This window comes from Macaca fascicularis, chromosome 19 (assembly GCF_037993035.2).
Source record: "Macaca fascicularis isolate 582-1 chromosome 19, T2T-MFA8v1.1".
Lineage (NCBI taxonomy): Eukaryota > Metazoa > Chordata > Mammalia > Primates > Cercopithecidae > Macaca > Macaca fascicularis.
Genome location: NC_088393.1, coordinates 22890353 through 22912993, shown reverse-complemented (window position 1 = coordinate 22912993; position 22641 = coordinate 22890353). Strand labels below are relative to the sequence as shown.

The 22641-nt window shown below is 45.4% G+C and overlaps 1 long non-coding RNA gene across 2 annotated transcripts; it reads left to right on the top strand.

The window, feature by feature from the left end:
• The first annotated feature begins 1429 nt into the window (after window positions 1-1429).
• On the top strand, window positions 1430-18711 carry LOC135968465 (uncharacterized). 2 transcript variants are annotated; one of them, XR_010583295.1, is made up of 4 exons: window positions 1430-2286; window positions 3937-4045; window positions 6577-6645; window positions 18102-18711. It is a non-coding gene; the product is annotated as an uncharacterized lncRNA (long non-coding RNA). The 2 variants fall into 2 exon arrangements; XR_012428102.1 differs by lacking the exon at window positions 1430-2286 and adding an exon at window positions 3655-3750.
• The last annotated feature ends 3930 nt before the right edge of the window (window positions 18712-22641 follow it).

The following is a 22641-nucleotide window of genomic DNA, read 5'->3' as shown; positions in this document are numbered from 1 at the left end:
CTGGCGGGTGGTTGGGGACCGGGTGTGTATCTGTGGGAATAATTGGTCAAAAGTAGCTTTTTGTTTTCCCAAAGGTAAAGCCTCCTTTGTAATTATGTATTTTCTTCTTACTTACTTAAAACGGATAGAATCTCATTATTTAGGTATACCCATGATTGTGTCAGTGAATTTGAGTACACTTTTTAAAGTGTTTCTCAGTTTAGTCCTTATGTTTGTTTCTATTTTAAGAAGAATTTTAAATTCTACCTAAAATTAGTAAAGTGAACCCCAAAGTATCTGAGACAGGTCTCAATTTAGAAAGTTTATTTTGCCAAGATTAAAGACACACCCGTGACACACCCTCAGGAGGTCGTGACAACGCGGGCCTAAGGTGGTTGGGTCACAGCTTGATTTTATACATTTATACATTTTAGGATTTTATACATTTTAACTCTTAGGCAAATGGAAAAGTTTTTGGTTCTTCTCTTTATGAAGATCATAAAGAATTGACACCGTCTTGCGTATTTTGTAAAGCTCGCAGGTGACAGAGAGTGTCATCACAGAGCCTAGCACACAGGTAAGGTTGTGTTTCTCAGAGGCACAACACAACAGCCCTTAGGATTGTTACTCTCCCACATGAACAGAGCTAACTGGTGAGGTCCTCAATTTCACAAGTGGATACGGTCCACAGCTGCAATTTTGAATGTCATATGTGAACATCAGGCCAGAGTTGAAATGGCAAAACATTTCTTTTGTTTTGTTTTGTTTTGTTTGTTTTTGAGATGGAGTTTCACTCTTGTTGCCCAGGCTGGAGTGCAATGGCGCGATCTTGGCTCATGACAACCTTCGCCTCCTGGGTTCAAGCGATTCTCCCGCCTCAACCTCCCGAGTAGCTGGGATCACAGGCATGCACCACCGCACCCGGCTAATTTTGAATTTTTAGTAGATGTGGGGTTTCTCCATGTTGGTCAGGCTGGTCACAAACTCCCAACCTTAGTTGACCCGCCTGCCTCAGCCTCCCAAAGTGCTGGGATTATAGGCATGAGCCACCACACCCGGCCGAAATGGCAAAACATTTCTAAACCCAGCTCATAGGCAGTTAAGTAATCTGTTATCTGGACTAAGCCAACTGGAGACATGTTGACTCCCATACCTGGACTTAGGGCCACAGGTACAATTATGGGTCCATGTGGGCATAAAGGTCTCAGGCCGGATCATGACTCTTATGTATGCAGTATAAGGCCTTGAAGTAGTACAGAGAATGTCCTAATAGACCTCAGCATACAGGTGAGATTGTGATATCATATCCACACCCAGCCAACACTCATGATTGCCATCATTCCACATGAACACAGCACACTGTTGAGATTCTGAATTTCCACACCAAAAAAACATTTCAAAAGTTGGAAAATTGACTTTCATCATTGAATCTAGTTCACAGGTGAGTTGGTGACTCTCAGACCAAGATTCAGGACACCTGAAACCTAAGAGACTTTGACTCCACTAAGGAGACCCAGTGTGCAGGACAGATAGAAGCTCTCATGCAGAAATAGAGTCCACGGTTGAGACTGTGACTCCTGGACATGTGCAGGATTGTTCATCTCATTCATGGACCTTCCTGCAGCTGTGCTTGTGACATACGCCTTTGTCCAGCACTTGAGTGATTTGACTCTCCTGCCTGGGCTCAGGCCACAGATAGGATTGTGACACATCGCTGAACCCAGGACCTAGGTGATGGGAATCTATTCTCCTGACTTGGCGCTGCCCATAGGGAGCACTATGACATGTCACTGCACCCAATATCCAGGTTATGTGGCTCTCCTGCTTGTGCCTTACATGGGCCATTGTGGCATATTGTTGAGTGTAACACCCAGGTGATGTAACTCTCTTGCCTAGGCCTTGCCTACAGACAGTATTCTGACATATCACTGTGCCCATTACATCGGTGATGTGACTCTCCTTTCCTGCCTAGTCTCTGCTTACAGAGGGTATTGAATTGAAGCAGACTGCCAGGTCCAGCACCTAGATAATGTGATTCCTCTCTTTTGCCCACAGGGGACATTGTGATGTATCATTGGGCCCAACACCGAGGTTATGTTACTCTCTTTCCTTGGTCCTGCTCTCAAAAACATTGGAAACACTGCTGATCCCAGCACGAAGAAGATGTGAGTCTTCTGCCTGGACCCTGTTAGCAAGGGGCATTGTGACATATCTCTGGGCCCATCAACTATTTGACGTGACTCTTCTCTTTTTCCTGGGCTTTCTCCATAGAAGAGATTGTGGCATCACTCTGGGCCCAGCACCTAGGTAATGTGACTTTTTTCTTTTGCCTGAACCATGCCCACAGAGAGAGTGACTTATTACTAAGCCCAGCACACATGATGTAATCCTTCTGCCTGGTCTTTGCTCACAGGAATAATTTTGACATATTTCTGAGTTCATTACATGGTTGACGACTGATGTGGTCATTCTTTTTTTCAGCCCTGTCCACACTGGAGATTGCTACATATTGCTAGAGCCAGCTCCTACGTGATGTGACTCTTTTGTCATGCCTGGGTGATCCCCACTGGGGTTATCGTTACATATGGCTGGGCCCTGGACCTAGTTTATGTAATTTTTCTTTTCTTCCCGAGCCCTACTCACCTGAAGGCATTGTGACATATCTCTGAGCTCATCACCTAGGTGATGTGACTCTCCTGCCTGAGCCCGCTCCTCAGGGGGTATTGTTACATATTTTCAGACCAAGCAACTAGGAGATATGACTCTTCTCTACCACTTGCGCTCTGCCCAGTAAGAAACTGATTTATCACTGGGCCCAGCACCTAGGTTATGTGACTCTCCTCTTCTGCCTTGGCTATACATACATTGCTATTGTGACATGTGTCTGGGTGCAATGTCTGAGTTATGTGATTCTCCTGTATGGGCTCCGCCCCCAGGGACATTATTACCTATCATGTCGTTAGTCACCTAAGTGATGTGACTCACATTTTCTGCCCGGTCCCTGCCAGAAAGAGTAATAGTGACTTATCACTGGACCCAGCACCTCACTGATGTGACTCTCCTCTTTTACCTGGACCTTGCATATTTTTGGTATTGTGACATATTACTGGGTCCAACACCTAGAAGATAAGAGACTTTTACCTTGACCCTGATTAGAAGGGGTTTATTGTGTTTTCCCTGCATCTATCATGTAGGGGTTGTGTCTTTTTTCTGCCTGTTCCCTGACCTCAGGGGAGATTGTGACTGGGTCTGGCAACCAGGTCATGTGTCTCTCCAGCCTGGGCCTACTCCACTGGGAAGCACTGTGACATATTGCTGGTCCCAGAAACTAGATCATGTGATTCTCCTGCCTAGTCTTTGTTTTCAAGGAAGATTGCAATATATTCCTGCCCCAGCACCCAGGTGATGTAACAATACTCCTTGGACTCTTCCCTCAGGAGTTATTGTGACACATTGCTGGACTCAGCACATAGGTGATATGACTCTCCTTCACTGTTTAGACTCTGCCCAAGGAAGGATTGTGATGTATTACCAGTCCTAGCACCTAGATGATGTGACTCTCCTCTTATGTTTGGGCCCTGCCTACATTGGGTATTGTGACATGTCTGCGTCCACCACATAGTTGATGTGACTCTTCTGCATGGGTTCTATTTACAGGGGTATTATGAAATAGTTTTTCATTCATCCCCTCGGTGATGTGCCTCTTCTCTTCTGCCCGGGCCCTGCCAAAAAAAAGGGGGATTGTAACAAATCACTGGACCCAGAACCTAGGTGAGGTGACACTCCTATTTTGCCTGGGCCCTGAATATTTGGGTATTGTGTCATATCACTGGACTCAACACACAGGGGATGGGAGGCACATGCATGGGCCCTGCTCACAGAAGGCCTTGTGACGTATCTCCGCATCCATTACCTGAGAGATGTGACTGTCTTCTTTTACCTGCATTCTGTTTATAGATAGAAGATTGTAACATATTGCTGGGCCTACCGAACAGACGATGTGTTTCTTTTGCCTGAACCTTGCCCACACGGAGCATCGTGACATATCACTGGACTCAGCACCCAGGTGATGTTCCTCTCCTGCCTAGTCCCTTCCATCAGGGAATATTGTACAAATCTCTGGCCAAGCACCCAGGTGATGTGACTCTCCTGCTCACTACCTACTCCCAAGTTACATGTCCCATCTCACAGGTGAGATGATGACTCTCGTATCTTAAACCAGACAGTAGTTGATATGCTGTCTCTCATAGCTTGGCTTAGGAAAATGGATGAGATTCTAGGTCTCCTATTTTTATGAAGGTCAGAGTGGATTACCACACTCTCACCTATGGTATAAAGTCTTTGGATTGTACACAGTGTGCCATCACAGAGCCCAGCACACAGGTGAGATTGACTTGCATGTATGGACAACCAAGCACCTGTTAAAATTGTGACCCTCACAGATGGACAGACCCCAGTTGTGAATCTCACACATGGATGCAGTCCACAGTTGGAATTGTGACTGTCATAAGTGACCATCCATCCAGATTTGGGATTGTAAAACTGGTTGGTCTTTTTTTTTTTTTTTTTGAGATGGAGTCTTGCTCTGTCACCCAGGCTGGAGTGCAGGAGTGCAGTGGCACTATCTCTGGTCACTGCAAGCTCTGCCTCCCAGGTACTGCCATTCTCCTGCCTCAGCCTCTTGAGTAGCTGAGACTACAGGTGCCCGCCACCGTGCCTGGCTAATTTTTTGTATTTTTGGTAAGACGTGGTTTCACTGTATTAGCCAGGATGGTCTCCATCTCCTGACCTTGTGATCCGCCCACCTCAGTCTCCCAAAATGCTGGGATTACGGACATGAGCCACCGCATCTGGCGATAGCAAAACTTTTTTTTCTTTTTTTTTTTTTGAGATGGAGTCTCAGTCTGTCGCCCAGGCTGGAGTGCAGTGGCACTATCTGGGCTCACTGCAAGCTCCGCCTCCCAGGTTCACGCCATTCTTCTGCCTCAGCCTCCGGAGCAGCTGGGACTACAGGCGCCCGCCACCTCGCCTGGCTAATTTTTTTGTATTTTTTAGTAGAGACGGGGTTTCACTGTGTTAGCCAGGATGGTATTGATCTGACCTCGTGATCTGCCTGTCTCGGCCTCTCAAAGTGCTGGGATTACAGGCTTGAGCCACTGCGCCCGGCCAGCAAAACATTTTTAAATGCAGCTCATAGGAAAATGAGGGCTCTCCTATCTGAACCCAGAAAATCGGAGAGATGTTGACTGTCATAACTGGGCTTAGGGACACGGATACAATCACAGGTTTATACCAGCATGAAGATCTCAGGCTGGATTGCGACTCTCATGCAAACCATATAAAGCCCTAGGATAGTACAGAGAGTGTCCTAAAAGGGCCAAGCACACAGGTGAGATTATGCCACTCCTGTGCACACCCTGACTACAGTGAACATTGTCATTTTACCACGTGAACCCAGTCAACTTTTGAGACTCTGAACCTCACACCCAAAGGCAGCTGAAAGTTGAAAAATTGAATCACATACAAGGATCTGGTCCACAGGCGGGTTGGTGACTCTCAGACCAAGATTCAGCACACCTGTGAGCCTCTGACTCCACTAAGGGAACACAGTTCATGGGAGGGATTGAGGATTTAATCCACAGATCCAGTTCACCTTTGAGATGGTGACTCGTGTAATTAGACACAACATACAGTAGGTATTGACTCTCGTACCTTGAACCAGGACATGTGTGGGATCGTTAATCTCATTCTTAGACCTTCTTGCATATGTGATTGTATCATACAGCTCTTCCCAGCACCTGAGTGATCTGATCCTTCTGCCTAGGTCCTACAGGTGAAATTGTGGCATATCACTGAACCCAGCATCTAGGTGATGTGAGCCGATACTTTTGCCTTAGCACTTTTCACAGAGGGCATTGTGACATTTTGCTGGCCCTAGAACCCAGGGGAAGTGACTTTCCTTTTCTTGGTCTCTGCCCAAGAACAGATTGTGATATGGCACTGGGCTCAACACCTAGGTGATGTGACTTTCCATTCCTGCCTGGACCAAACACTTTTGTGATGCAAATCTGTTTGGGCCCTGCCTACAGAGGTATTATAAGGTATCTGCTCATTCATCACCTAGGTGGCATGACTCTTGTCTTCTGCTTGGGCCCTGACAAAATGGGGGAATTTGACACATCACTAAACCCAGCACCTAAGCGATGCTACTCTTCTGTTTTCCCTGGGCCCTGCATATCTTGGGTATTGTTACATATAGCTGGGCATCATTCCTTGAGGATGGGAGGCTCCTGCATGTGCCCTGCCCATGAGGAGCCTTGTAAAATGTCTCTTCCTCCATCACCTAAGAGATGTGACTCTCCTCTTTTGCCTGCATCCTGCCCGCAGAAAATACTGTAATATATTGCCGGACCCAGACACCAGATGATGTGTCTCTCCTGCCAAGGCTGTGCCCACAGAGAGCATTTTGACATATCACTGGGCTCAGCACCCAGGTGAAATGACTCCGCTGCCTGTGCTCTGCTTTCAGAGGGGATTGTAATATATCTGTGACTGAGCACCTGGGTGATATGACTTCTGTCTGGTTTCTGACCTCAGGAAACATTGTGACATATCTTTGCCAAAAACCTACGTGATGTGAATCTGCTGCTCACTTCCTACCCACAGGTAAAATTGTGACATATATTTTGCCCAGCTCACAGGTTCATTAATTGCTCTTATACCTCAAACCATCCAATAGAAGAGATACTGTCTCCCATAACTAGACTTAGGAAAATGAGAGAGATTGTGGGTCTTCTCTATGTATTAAGGTCGTAAAGGACTACTATTCTTTTACATATTATATAAAGCCCTTGAGTGGTACAGAAAGTGTCATTACAGGGCACACTAAACAACCACCAACTGTTAAGACTGTCATCCTCACAGATGGACAGAGCCCATTGGGGAGGTCCTGAATTTCATACATTGACACAGCCCACAGTTTGGATTGTGACTGTCATATGTGAACATCCAGCTACAGTTGGGATGGTGACTCATTTCTAATTCTGGCAAGTTAGATCCTTTCTACCTGGACATGTTCAATGGAGAGATGTTGACTCTTATTCCTGGGTTTGGGGCCACGGGTAGGATCATGAGTCTGTAAATGCACAAAGGTCTCAGAGCATACTGTGACTTTAATGTGTGTATATATGTGTATATATATACACACACACGTTATATATATAAAATATATGTATATATAATGTATACACACACACACACACACACACACACGGGGTGTCCTAGCAGAGCATGGCACAGAGGTGAGATTATGACACTCATGTATATATACCCAGCTGGCAGTAAGTATTGTCATTCTTCCACACGAACACAGCTGACTGTTGAGGTTCTGAATATTACATCCAAAGAACGTTGAAGTTGGAAAATTGATTCATATATGGATTTGGTTTGCAGGTGGGTTGGTGACTCTAAGACCAAGATCCAGCATATCTGTAAGGCTTTGACTCCACTAAAGGGACACAGTCTGTGGGAGGGATTGAGGCTCTTACGGATGGATTCAGCAAACTGTGGAGATTGTGAGTTATATACTTAGACCCAACATACAGGAGGTGGTGCCTCTCATACCTCGAACCAAGACATGTTCAGGATGGTTCATCTCATCTCTGGACTTTCCTGCAGCTGTGATTGTGACATATACCTCAGCCTAGCACTTGAGAAGTTTTATGCTCCTGCCTGGGCTCAGCCCACAGACCGGGTAGTGACAGCTTGCTGCACCCAGCACTTAGTCAATGTCTTGGTTCTGCCCATAGAGACAACTTTGACATATTGTGGCTCCTCGCACTTAGGTTATGTGACTCTCCTGCCTGTGTTTTGCCCACATGGGCCGTTTTGACATATTGCTGAGTCCAGCATACAAGTGATGTAATCCTCCACCCTGTCCTCTGCCTACAGAAGACATTGTAACATACCGTTTGGTCCCTCACATGGGTGATATTACTCTCTGGCTCGCCCTTCTTTCAAGGGATATTGGGACATACTGCCGTACCCAGCACCTAGGTTAGGTAACTTTTTCTACTGCTTTGGCTGTGCCCAGTGAGGGGTTATGAAGTACCTCTGGGCCCAGCACCGAGGTGATTTGACTCTTCTCTTTCTTTCTTTCTTTCTTTCTTTCTTTCTTTCTTTCTTTCTTTCTTTCTTTCTTTCTTTCTTTCTTTCTCTCTCTCTCTCTCTCTCTCTCTCTCTCTCTCTTTCTTTCTTTAAGACAGAGTCTCACTCTAGGCCGGAATGCAGTGGCATGATCTTGGCTCACTGCAGCTTCTGCTTCCTGGATTCAAGCGATTCTCTTGCCTCTAGCCTTGTGAGAAGCTGGGATTACAGGTACCTGCCACCATGCCTGGCTAATGTTTGTATTTTTAGTAGAGACAAGGCTTCACCATGTTGGCCAAGCTGGTCTTGAACTCCTGACCTCAGGTGATCCACTTGTCTTGGCCTCCCAAAGTGCTAGGATTACAAGCGTGAGTCACCATGCCCGGCCAGGTGAGAAAGCATCAGTATGACAAGGGCCATTTATAACTCTTGAGTTCTTAACAAAAGATGATATCTGCAAAATTGTTCTATTTAAGAAAACATTGAGCAAGCTTATGCTGCATTTCGACACAAAGAGCACAACAACAATATAATCCACAACAGTAAAGCAAAGTAAGTAAAATTATCCCACGTAAACTAAATAAGGGCAAGTGTTGGAACGAAGCTGTTATGGGTTTGCTACCTGATTCCAATATGTGTTCAGAATTAGAATACTGATCCGGAGTTTTGTTTTTTTTGTTTTTTTTGTTTTTTTTTGAGATGGAGTCTCACTCTGTTGGCCAGGCTGGAGTGCAGTGGTGCAATCTCGGCTCACTGCAAGTCCGCCTTCTGGGTTCAAGCGATTCTCCTGCCTCAGCCTCCCGAGTAGCTGGGATTACAGTCATGTGCCACCACGCCCGACTAATTTTTGTAGTTTTAGTAGAGACAGAGTTTCACCATGTTGGCCAGGCTGGTCTCGGACTCCTGACCTTGTGACCACCCACCTTGGCCTACCAAAGTGCTGGGAATACAGGCATGAGCACCTGGCCCCGATCCAGATTTGTAGATTACCTATCTCTCTTGGTTCTTTCCAGCTGCAGTCAGAGATCAGTGGTGTGTTCACAGGAATAAGCAGGATTAGTCTAAATAGCAGGGAAAATACTCAAAAACAACAAATGAGACTAGTGTCTAATAACAGGTGTACCATAGTTCTTGAAACATAATTTTTTTCTCTCTCCAGTTTTCCATTTCTACTAAAGACAAATCATGGTAAAACTGATTTTCTTGCATAAAAAGCTTTAGTATTATATTTGGCCTGATTAGATGTATAAAATGCAGCAAAAGTAATTATTTTTCACATAGGTTTTAAAAATTGGCTTTGATGTAACTACGTTCCATTAAAGGACTATCAGAAAAGACTTTTTAAAAGCCAAGCCCAGCCATGGGTCTGTACCATCAAATACCTATGAGTTGGGTGAATTTCTCTCTTCTTGGGGTCCCAAGATAACTTCGGGCTCCTGGTTCTGTCAGAAAGAGACATTCCTGGCCAGGCATGGTGGCTCACACTTGTAATCCCAAGCACTATGGGAGACCAAGGTGAGTGGATCACCTGAGGTCAGGAGTTCGAGACCAGCCTGGTTAACGTGGTGAAAACTCATCTTGACATGAAATACTAATATTAGCTGAGTGTGCTGGCGTGCACCTGTAGTTTCAGTTACTCAGGCAGCTGGGGTGGGAGGATCACTGGAACCTGGGAAGCAGAGGTTGCAGTGAGTTGAAATCACACCATTGTCCCCAGGCTGGGTGATGGAAACTCTGTTTGATAAAGAAAGAAAGAAAGAAAGAGAGAGAGAGAGAGAGAGAGGGAGGGAGGGAGGGAGGGAGGGAGGAAGGAAGGAAGGAAGGAAGGAAGGAAGGAAGGAAGGAAGGAAGGAAGGAAGGAAGGAAGGGAAAAGAAAGAAAAGAAAGAAAGAAAAAACATTTCTTATACTTACCACGGGTCAGGAACCCTGCATAGGGACTGCGCAAAGTCGGAGGCCAGCTTTCCCAAAAGGCTTATATTGACTCTACAAATTCAGTAGGATTTCTTCAAGGAAAGCACTCCATTCCAGTCAAAGTCTTCATGAAATTACCAGTGTCTCCAATCGTGCCCTGTTGCAAAAGAAAACATGCTTATGGCACATATGCAAATAACTATATTTCCATAAATAAAAAAAAATAATAGATTTCCACATTCTGGAGAAATCAGGTGGAGAAAAACAAATATGCTCCGAATTTTTTTTACAGAAGTATACATTCCTCAGTTGTTAAAAACTGTAAATAGCTAAAAATATTTTGACTCTGAAAAACAAAAAAAAGGATTTGCAGCATTTTAAGAAAAAGTTCAAAAAATATTACTTTTGTCTTCTATTAATTCAGTTCATGCCATAAACTCCTTTTCTGCTTGATATTCATTAACATTTCAGCTCTCCGTGACAGTCCTGAAAATTTTTCCTCTGTTCTAATGTTGCAGTCTCCAAAGTTATCAGAAACCTGCATTTAAAAGCACCTGGCAAATTTCTATAGCAGACTATAAATCATCTCTTGAAGAGGATCAAATCAAGACAGCAATCGTTTATGGGTGACAAAAAGTCTTAGGACAGCTGTTATTTATTTATTTCTTTATTTATTTATTTATTTATTTATTTAGAGATGGAGCCTCACCTTGCTCTGTCCCCAGGCTGGAGTGCAATTGCACAATCTCGGCTCACTGAAAGTTCTGTCTCCTGGGTTCAAGCAATTCTCCTGCCTCAGCCTCGGGAGTAGCTGGGATTACAGGCGTCTGCTACAAGGCCAGGCTAACTTTTTTTTTTTTTTTTTTTTTTTTTTTTTTTTTCCCAGTAGACACAGGGTTGCACCATGTTGGCCAGGCTGGTCTCGAACTCCTGACCTCAGGTGATCCATCCACCTGGGCCTCCCAAAGTGCTGGGATTATAGGCGTGAGCCACCATGCCCAACTAGAGAGCCATTATTAAAGCCACAATTGACTAGAAATTTTGCTTACTCCTGTGGGATACAACTATTTGACATAAAAATTATAATTATTAATAACACACTAAATCACATCAGATTTACAGTTTTCCATAATTTTGGGACACTCACCAACAACATATTTATACTGATATAACCTAAAGAAAGCCAACCACCATTTCATATTTGACAATACATCCTGCATGATTTTAATACCAAATAAGCTGAATATGTCACTTGGGGACTTTAGGTAACCTAATATTTAAAAGATTAACTAGGTCAGAAAAAGACAAAATTTGTAATTTAATATTGAAAAGTTTGTCAACTATCAAAGGTTTAAAACATTTGATAGTATGAAATCAAATTCCAGGTCACCATATGTCATTCTTTTAGCCAAGATGAGGTCAGGTGTGGTGGCTCATGCATGTAATCTCAGCACTTTGGAAGGTCCAGTTGGTTGGACTGCTTGAGGCCGGGAATTTAAGACCAGCCTGGCCAACATAGGGAAACTCCATCTCTACTAGAAATACAAAGGCAGATCACTTGAGGCCAGGAATTTAAGACCAGCCTGGCCAACATGATGAAACCCTGTCCCTTTCCCTTCCCTTCACCTCCCCTCCCCTCCCCTCCCCTTCCCTTTTTTTTTCCTTTTTTTTTTTTTGAGATGGAATCTTGCTTTGTCACCCAGACTGGAGTGTAATGGCTCGATCTTGTCTCACTGCAACCTCTGCCTCCCAGGATCAAGCGATTCTCCTGCCTCAACCTCCCGAGTAGCTGATATTACAGATGCATGCCACCACACCCAGCTAATTTTTGTATTGTTAGTAGAGACAGGGTTTCTCCATGTTGGTCAGGCTGGTCTTGAACTCCTGACCTCATGATTTGCCCACCTCGGCCTCCCAAAGTGCTGGGATTATAAGCGTGGGCCACCCCCCTGGCCCCAAACTTTGTTTCTACTAAAAATAGAAAAATTAGCTGTGTGTGGTGGTACTTGCCTGTAATCCCAGCTACTCAGGAGGCTGAGGCAGGAGAATTGCTTTAACCCAGGAGGCAGACATTGCAGTGAGCCAAGATCAGAACTTCAGCCTGGGCGATGGAGCTACAGTCCATCTCAAAAACAAACAAACAATGACAAAAACAAACGAAAAACAAACAAACAAAAACCCCACCAACAAAAAGAAAAACCATTTGTCTCCTGTCTTATTTTTCTTGTAGTTTATTCAAAAGGCACACAAAATTGTTCATTTTTCAAAATGTAATATAAAAATCTTGTTTAAAAGAGAAAGCCTACATTTCACTTTCGAATGAGTGTACTATTGGGGTTAAACCCACTTTTTTTTTTTTTTTCTTTTTGAGATGGAGTTTTGCTTTTGTCACCCAGGCTGGGAATGCAGTGGCTAGATCTCGGCTCACTGAAACCTCCACTTCCAGGGCTCAAGCAATTCTCCTGCCTCAGCCTCCCGAGCCTCCCTCCTGAGCTTCCCTCTACCACTGCACCCAGCCAAAACAAGTTTTTCATAAAATCTTGGCCGGGCGCAGTGGCTCACGCCTGTAATCCCAGCACTTTGGGAGGCCGAGATGGGCGGATCACGAGGTCAGGAGATCGAGACCATCCTGGCTAACATGGTGAAACCCCGTCTCTACTAAAAATACAAAAAATTAGCTGGGCATGGTGGCAGGCACCTGTAGTCCCAGCTACTCGGGAGGCTGAGGCAGGAGAATGGTGTGAACCTGTGAGGCAGAGCTTGCAGTGAGCGGAGATAAAGCCACTGCACTCCAGCCTGGGCAGCAGAACGAGACTCCGTCTCAAAAAATAAATAAAAAATAAAAAAAAATTCTTATATACAGATTTATCCAATCTTAATCAGTTTGACCGTAAGGCAAGATTCTCGTAAACTTTTAATAACTCTCTACAATTTTTGTTAAGGAACAGATCTGTGCTTTAAAAACAAAACAAAACAAAACACCTGTTGTACTTAAATTCCAATGTTTAATTTATTTAAAAAAAAAAAACTGAATACAGGCCAGGTGCGGTGGCTCAGGCCTATAAGCCCAGCACTTTGGGAGGCTGAGGCAGGTGGATCACGTGAGGTTGGGAGTTCGAGACCAGGCTGACCAATATGGAGAAACCCCATCGCTACTAAAAATACAAAATTAGCCCGGCGTGGTGGCCCATGCCTGTAATCCCAGCTACTAGGGAGGCTGAGGCAGGAGAATTACTTGAACCTGGGAGGCGGAGGTTGTGGTGAGCTGAGATTGCACCACTGCACTCCAGCCTGGGAAACAAGAACGAAACTCCGTCTCAAACAACAACAAAAAGAACTGCATAATATCTCTTTAACTTTAGCCAATATGTTCACACACAGAATTTTTTTTTTTTTTTTTTTTTGAGACGGAGTCTCGCTCTGTCGCCCAGGCTGGAGTGCAGTGGCCGGATCTCAGCTCACTGCAAGCTCCGCCTTCCGGGGTTTAGGCCATTCTCCTGCCTCAGCCTCCCGAGTAGCTGGGACTACAGGCGCCCGCCACCTCGCCCGGCTAGTTTTTTGTATTTTTTAGTGGAGACGGGGTTTCACCATGTTAGCCAGGATAGTCTCGATCTCCTGACCTCGTGATCCACCCATCTTGGCCTCCCAAAGTGCTGGGATTACAGGCTTGAGCCACCGCGCCCGGCCTGTTTTTTTTTTTTTTTTGAGACGGAGTCTCGCTCTGTCGCCCAGGCTGGAGTGCAGTGGCCGGATCTCAGCTCACTGGAAGCTCTGCCTCCTGGGTTCACGCCATTCTCCTGCCTCAGCCTCCCAAGTAGCTGGGACTACAGGCGCCCACAACCGCGCCTGGCTAATTTTTTGTATTTTTAGTAGAGACGGGGTTTCACCGTGGTCTCGATCTCCTGACCTTGTGATCCGCCCGTCTCGGCCTCCCAAAGCGCTGGGATTACAGGCGTGAGCCACCGTGCCCAGCCAAGCATTTATTATTCTTAAGTCAATTAATCAGAACTCTTTCATATACAAATATCACACATGACCGGGGTCGATGGCTCACGCCTGTAATCCCAGCACTTTGGGAGGCCAAGATGGGCAGATCACTTGAGGTCAGGAGTTCGAGACCAGCCTGGCCAACATGGTGAAACCCTGTCTTTACTAAAAATACAAAAATTAGGCCGGGCGCAGTGGCTCATGCCTGTAATCCCCGCACTTTGGGAGGCCGAGGCGGGTGGATCACTTGAGGTCGGGAGTTCCAGACCAGCCTGACCAACATGGAGAAACCCCGTCTCTACTAAAAATACAAAATTAGCTGGGCCTGGTGGCACATGCCTATAATCCCAGCTACTAGGGAGGCTGAGGCAGGAGAATTGCTTGAACCTGGGAGGCGGAGTTTGCGGTGAGCCGAGATCGTGCCATTGCACTGCAGCCTGGGCAACAAGAGTGAAACTCCACCTCAAAAAAAATAAAATAAAATAAAATAAATTGGCCGGGCGTGGTGGCAAATTCCTGTAGTCCCAGCTACTTGGGAGGCTAAGTCAGGAGAATCGCTTGAACCCGGTAGGCGGAGGTTGTGGTGAGCCAAGATTGCCCCATTGCACTTCAGCCTGGGCAATAACAGGGAAACTCCGTTTCAAAACAAACAAAAAAACAAAGGACAGTTGCCCTGAATAACCGAAAAGATAAGAAAGAAAGAGGATAGAAGGAAAGAAAAGCATTGCCTGAGGCAGGTTGGGGAAAGGGAGGCTCTCAGGGGTGCCAGTGAAAGACCCACCCATTGCAGCGACACTGAGAAATTCAGGCGGCGACTTCTCAGTCGCAAATTTCTCAGGAAATTTCCAGCAATTTCACTAGCTCTCAAGTTTCCCCTTTTGAGAATAGAAGCTCCCCATGTCTCATGATCCTGTACATGCCTAAGCGTGTCACGCACAACTGTCAGCAAAGAGCACAGGGAAAATTAATCTACAGAGTGTAGTGGCACGAGCTTGGCTCACTGCAACCTCTGCCTCCCGGGTTCAAGACATTCTCCTGCCTCAGCCTCCTGAGTAACTGGGATTACAGGCATGAGCCACAGCGCCTGGCCTGCTTCATCTATTTTTAACCAAGAGTGACATTACTGAGAGGGGCCTCTAACCGCCTAAATTTTTTTTTTTTTTTTTTTTTTTTTGAGCCAGAGTTTCCCTGTTGTTGCCCAGACTGGAGTGCAATGGCACGACCTTGGTTAACTGCATTTAAGTGATCTCCGCTTCCCATGTTCAAGTGATTCTCCCACCTCAGCCTCCCAAGTAGCTAGGATTACAGGTATGTGTCACCACGCCTAGCTAGTTTTTGTATTTTTAGTAGAGATGGGTTTCTACATGTTGTTCAGGTGGGTCTCGAACTCCTGACCTCAGGTGATCTGCCTGCCTCGGCTTCCCAAAGTGCTGGGATTACAGATGTGAACCACTATGCCCAGCCAACACCCTAAATCTTAGAAAGGACTCGAAGCTCCCTAACTTAGGCCTCAAGCTTTTTATTAAGAGAGGTCTTTAACCCAGTATGTCTTAAGAGAGACTGTAACTCTTCCATGTTGGGCCTGTAACCCAATCCCATTTTTTACCCTGGTAAAGTGTACCCCACTACTTACCCAAAGTTGGCTAATTAGTGCTGCAGTTTATTTCCTTCAGTTAAGTTTTCTCCTCAGTATGGTCCCTTTATAGTTTGCCAGAAAGCTGTTACTGAAAAGGGCTTTTGACCCAGACCCCAAGAAGTCAGGGTGAGTCCATGCAGTAAAACAAAAGCAAGTTTATTAGAGAAGTAAAGAAACAAACAAACAAAAAAATGGCTGCTCCATAGGCAGAGCAGCTAATATAATTCTTGTCTCTTAAATAGGCTTTGACCGTAGGAGGGCTTGAGACAATTCTGTAAGCCCAGCGGCTAGGTGATGTGACTTTCATCTTTTGCTTAAACCCTGTGCACAAAAGGAAGAGTGGCTTATCACTGGACTTCACACACAGGGGATGTAACACTTCAGTCTAGGGTAATTGTGATATGTTCCTGTGCTGATCAACCAGATAATGTGACTCTTCTATTTTCCTGAGACCTTCCTACAGTGGGGATTGTAACATATTGCTTGGCCCAGCACCTACGTGATGTGACTCTTCCTCATACCAGAGACTTGCACCTAGGGAAGTTGTGACATATAGCTGAGCCCAGCCCCTAGGTTGTGTGACTCTTTTGATTATCCTCAGCTCTACCCACAAGGAGCTCTGGGAAATATATCTTTGAGCCCCTCAATTAGGTGATGTGACTCCCCTTCCTGGACTCTTTCCTCGGGAGGTATTGTGACAAATTCCTGATCCAAGTACCCAGGTAATGTAACTCTTTTCTACTGCTTGGACTCTACCCAAGGAGGGATTATAATGTATCACTGAACCCAGCACCTACATTATGTGACTTTCTTCTTTTGTGTGAGTCTTGCATAAATTGTGTATTGTGACAAATAACTGGGTCTAAAACCTAGGTGATGAGACTCTTCTGCATGGGCCCTGCCTACAAGGGGTATTATGACATATCTTTTTGTTTGTTTTTTTAATCACCTAGGTGATGTGCCTTTGTTTGTGTGTGTGTGCGTCCTGTCCCTGCCAAGAGTGGGGATTGTAACATATCATTAAACTCCTTGTTTGCCTGAGCCCTGCTTATATTTGGTAGTGTGACATATGTCTGAGACAAACACCTAGGGTGTGAGAGCCTTCTGCCTGGGTCCTGCCCACAAGGAGCCTTTTGCCTTATCTCTGCATCCGTCAACTAGGAGATGTGACTCTTCTTTTCTGTCTGGGCTCTGCAAAAACAAGTGATTGTGACATATCATCAAATGCAGCAACTAGATCATGTGATTTTTCTTCCCTGCTTGAGCCCTGGGTATGCTGTGTATTGTGATATATGGCTGGGTCCAACATCAAGGTAATGTGACTCTGCTAAATGGACTCTGCCCACAGGAGTATTATGACATATCTTTACATTTATCACCTTAGTTATGTGACTCTTTTTATTTCCCTGAGCCGTCTTGAATTAGGGATTGTGACATATCATTGAACCTAGCACCTAGGTGATGTGACTCTGTTTTATTGCCTGGGTTCTGCATTTTTTAAGTATTGTGACATGTCCCTGACCACAACACCTAAAGAATTGGGAGGTACCTGCTTGTACTCTGCCTATGGGGGGCATTGTGACATATCTCTGGGTCCATCAACTGCTTCATTTGACCCTCCTCTCCTACTCATGCTTTGTCAACAGGAGAGATTATGACATATCTCTGGAACCAGAATCTTGGTGATGTGACTCTTCTCTCCTGCTGAAGCCATGCCCACACAAGGGAAAGTGACTTATCACTGGGCCCAGCACACAGGTGATATAATTCTTCTGCCTGGTTTTTGTACCCAGGAGCCATTGTAATCTACCTCTGGGCCTGTCATTTAAATGATGTGACTATCCTTTTCTCCCTGAGCCCTATTCACAGAGAAAATAGTGACCCATCTGTGGGGTTCTCACCTAAATGATGTGACTCTCTTGCCTGGGCTCACCTCTCAAGGGAATTGTGACATATTACTGGACCAAGCACCTAGGTGATGTGGCTCTGACAAAGGAGAAATTGTGATGTATCACTGTTTCCAGCACCTCAGAGATTTGACTCTCCTATTTTCATGAGCCCTGCATTTACTGTGTGTTGTGACATATGGCTTGGTGATGTGACTCTCTACTACACCTAGGTGATGTGACTCTCTACTTCTTCCTGAGCCATGCCAAAGAAGAGGATTGTGACATATCACTGGATCCAGCACCTAGATGATGTAAATCTTTTGTTTTGCTGAGCCATGCATATCTTTGGTGTTGTGACATGTCACTGGACCCAACACCTATAGGACTGGATCAGAGGTTACTGAATAAGCCCTGCCCATAGGCGGCCTTGTGACATATGTTTGCATGTATCACCAAAGTGATGTGACTCTTTTTCTGCCTGCAGCCTGCACATAGAGAAGATTGTGACATATCGCTGCACCCAGTAACCAGGTGATGTGTCTTTTCTGGCAGGTCTTTTCCCACAGTGAGCATTGTGAAATATCACTGGGCTCAGCCACCAGATTATGTGACTCTTCTGCCTGTGCCCTGCTTCCAGGAAATACTATGACATCCCTCATACAGCACCCAGGTGATGTGACTCTTCTGCTCGTTTTCTATTTATAGATGGAATTGTGACAAATATCCTGGCCCAACTCATAGGTGCTATGATGATTCCCATACCTGGAATCAGCCAATAGGGGAGATAGTGTCTTTTGTATTGTAGCCTAGGGAAACAAGTAAGATCCTGGGCCCCCTCTTTGTATGAATGTCATAAAGAATTACCAATCTGACTGGGCACAGTGGCTCATGCCTGTATTCCCAGCACTTTGGGAGGCCAAGGTGGGTGGATCACGAGGTTAGGAGTTGGAGACCAGTCTGGCCAACATAGTGAAACTCAGTCTCTACCGAAAATACAAAAATTAGCTGGGTGTGGTGGCATGTACCTGTAGTCCCAGCTACTCAAGAGGCTGAGGTGGGAGAATCACTTGAACCCAGGAGGCAGAGGTTGCAGTGAGCCAAGGCCATGCCATTGCCCTCCAGCCTGGGTGACAGCGTGAGATGAGGCTCCTTCTCAAAAAAAAAAAAAAAAAAAAAAAAGTCTTACCAATCTTTGATGTGTTTCGTAAACCTTTTGGGTGGCACAAAGAGTGTCTTCACAGGGTTTAGCACACAGGTGAGATTGTTTCTAAGATGCAGAAACTGCCAACTGTTAGGATTGTCACCCCCACACATGGCAAAAGACAACTAGTGAGCTCCTGAATCTCACAGGTGGACACAGTTCAAAGTTGGAATTGTTACTGTCATATATTAACATTTGGCCACAATTAAGGTGGTGACTCATTAATAAATGCAGTGCATAGACAGGTGAAGACTCTCCAATCTAGACCCTGCCGACTAGAGAGTGAGGACTCTCTAATCTGACCCTGCCAACTATGCTCACACCTGAACTTAGGGTCACGGATAGAATCATGGTGTACATACAAGCAGAAAGGCCTCAGAGCAGACTGTGACTTTTATGCACACTCTGTAAACCCCTTAGGTGATGCAGAAAGTGTTCCAACAGAGCCTAGCACACAGGTGACATTGTGAGACTCCTATGCACACCCAGTCAACAGTAAAGACTGTCATTCTGTCTCATGAAAACAGCCAATGATTGAGCTTCTGAATCTCAGACTTGGAGGTAGTCAAAATTAGAAAATTGACTATCATACCTGGATCCCATTCGCAGGTGGGTTGGTGACTCTCAGATTCAACACAACTCTGAGGCTGTGACTTCACTAAGGAGATACAGTCCACACGAGGAATTAAGGGTCTAATGGACAGATTATTCGACCATCTAGATTGTGACTCCTTTACTTAGGCCCAACCTACATGAGCTATTGAATCTTACACCTAGAACCTAGACATATATGGGATTGTTAATCTCATACCTGGACATTCCTGTAGGTGTGCTTGTGACCTAGATTCTGCCCGTCACCTCAGTGATTTAACTCTACTCCCTGGGCCCAGCCCACAGCTGAAATTATAAAATTTCACTGAAACCAGCAATTAGGTGATGTAGCTGCATGCTCCTGCCTTAGCATTGCAAAAAGGTAGCATGTGACATATTGCTTGGCCTTGCACCCAGGTAACGTGAGTCTCTTCTGTCTTCATGTTGCCCACAGGGGGCACTGTCACATATCACTGGCACCACATTCAGGTTATGTGACTCCCCTGCCTGTGCCCTGCCCATATGGGCCATTTTGCCATGTTGCTGAGTCCAATACCCAGGTGATGCAACTCTCTTGCCTGGCCCTGCCTACAAGGTTTTTATGACATATCTATGCACCAATCAACTTTGTGTTTTGATAATCATCTTCTACCAATTTCTGCTCAAAAGAAGAATTTTGACAAATAATTGGGACCAGCACCCAGCTGACGTTACTCTACTCTTCTTTCAAGGTTTGGTTTGAAACCAAGGGGATTTTGCGGCATGTCCCTGAGCTAACAGACAGGTTATATTCTTCTGTCTTGACTCTTCCAAAATAAAGCATTTTTACATAGTGCTGTGCCCAGGACCACAGTGACTGAGTCTCCTGCCCAGACCCTACCCACAGACAGATTGTAACGTATCTCTAGACCCATCAACTGTTTGATGTGAGTCTCTTCTTTTACCTGGTCTTTTTCCACAAAAGATATTGTGATATATATATCTGGGCCCAGCACCTAGGCGATGTGACTTCTTCTGCCTGGGTCATGCCCATAGAAAGGAGAGTAACTTACTACCGGGCCTACCACAGATATGCTGAGATACTTCTGCCTGTTGCTTGCCCAGATGCCTATGGCATATTTCTGGGCCCATCACCTAGATGATGGGACTCTCCTCTTCTTTCTGGGACCAGTACACAGTGGGAATTGTGATGCATTGTTTAGTTCATCAGCTACATGATGTGACAGTCTTCTCATGAGAGTCCTGCCCACTCAGGTAATTGTAACATATAATCTAGCCTAGTTGCTAGGAAACCTGACTCTTCTCTTATTCCTTTACCTTACACAGAATTGGCAACATCTCTGAGCTTCTCACGTAGGTGAGGTTACACTCCTCCCTGATCTCTCCCTTCAGGGAATATTTTGACATACAGCTACACCCAACAGCTGGGTAATAAGATTCTTCTATCTTTTGGGTTCTGTCCAAAAAGAAACTGGGATGTATTGCTAGGCTCAGTACCTAAGTTGTGTGACTCTTCTCTCCTGCCTGGGCCCTGCATACATTGTGTATTTTGATATATTGTGGGCTCCGACACCTAGGAAATTGGTGATTTCTACCTGTGGCCTGCCCACAGGAGGCCTTATGATGTATCTCTGTATTCATGACCTAAGATATATGACCCTCGTTTTTACCCTCCACTTTGCCCACAGGGAAAATTGTGACGTATCACTGGGCCCAGCAAGAAGGTGATGAGTTTCTTTTGCCTGCAGCTTGCCCACAGAAAACAGTGGAATATATCCCTTGGCCTAGCACTAAGGTGATGTTTCTTTTTTTTTTTTTTTTTTTTTGAGACGGAGTCTCGCTGTGTCACCCAGGCTGGAGTGCAGTGGCGCGATCTCGGCTCACTGCAAGCTCCGCCTCCCGGGTTTACGCCATTCTCCTGCCTCAGCCTCCGAGTAGCTGGGACTACAGGCGCCCGCCACCACGCCCGGCTAGTTTTTTGTATTTTTAGTAGAGACGGGGTTTCACCATGTTAGCCAGGATGGTCTCGATCTCCTGACCTCGTGATCCACCCGCCTCGGCCTCCCAAAGTACTGGGATTACAGGCTTGAGCCACCGCGCCCGGCCTTGATGTTTCTTTTATCACTGGTTCCTGGCCTCAAAAATGATTGTGACATAACCCTTTCCCAGCACTCAGGTGATGTGACCATCCTGCTCACTGTCTACTGACAAATGGGATTGTAACATACATCTTGGCCTGGCTTACAGGTGCAATAGTGACTCTCATACCAGTTACCAGGAGAGATACTGTCTCTTATAACTAAGCTTAGAGAAATGGGTAAGATCCTGGGTCTCCTTTTTGTAGGAAGGTCATAGAGAATTTCCACTCCCTCACATACTGTATAAAGCCCTCAGGTGATACAGAGAGTGTCATCACAGGGCCCAGCACACAGGTGAGACTGTTTTTCTTGTGAACACACCACCCCAATTGTTAGGATTATTGCATTCACGAAAGGACACGGTGTACTGATGAGGTCTTGAACTTCATACATGGATGCAGTTTACAGTTGGAATTGTGACTGTCATATGTACATATCCGACCACAATTGAAATGGTGACTCATTTCTAAAACCATCTCATAGGCAGTTGAGGAATCTCCTCTCTGGACAAAGTCAATTAAAGAGATGTTGACTCTCATACGTGGGCTTTAGGGCCGCGGGTACAATCAAGGGTTCATACCAGCATGGAGGTCTCAGAGCAAATTCTGACTCTCATGCATAGCATATAAAGCCCTTGAATGGCAGAGAGACTGTCCTCACAGGGCCCAGCACACAGGTAATATTGTGACACTCTTATGCACAGGTGGCCAATAGTAAAGATTATCATCCTTCCACATGAGCACAGTCCACTGTTGAGGCTCTGAATCTCCCACTCAGAGGCAATGGAAAGTTGAAGAATTAACTCTTACATGTGGATCTGATCCATAGGTGGGTTGGTTACTCTCAGACCAAGATTCCCCAGAGCTGTGAGGCTGTGGCTTCAATAAGGGGACACAGTCTTCAGGAGGGATCTTCAGGAGGGATTGGGTCTTTTTTGTACAAATCCTGTCCATTGTTGATATTGTGACTTAACCAGGTACTTAAACCAAACCTACAGAAGGTGTTGACTCTTACAATACCTGAAACTGGGACATGTATGGGATTGTTAATTTCATGTCAGGACTTTCCGGTAGGTGTGATTCTGATGTGTGCCCAGAATCTGAGTGACTTGACTTCCCAACCTTGGTCCAGCTCCCAGTAGGGATTATGACACATCACTTGA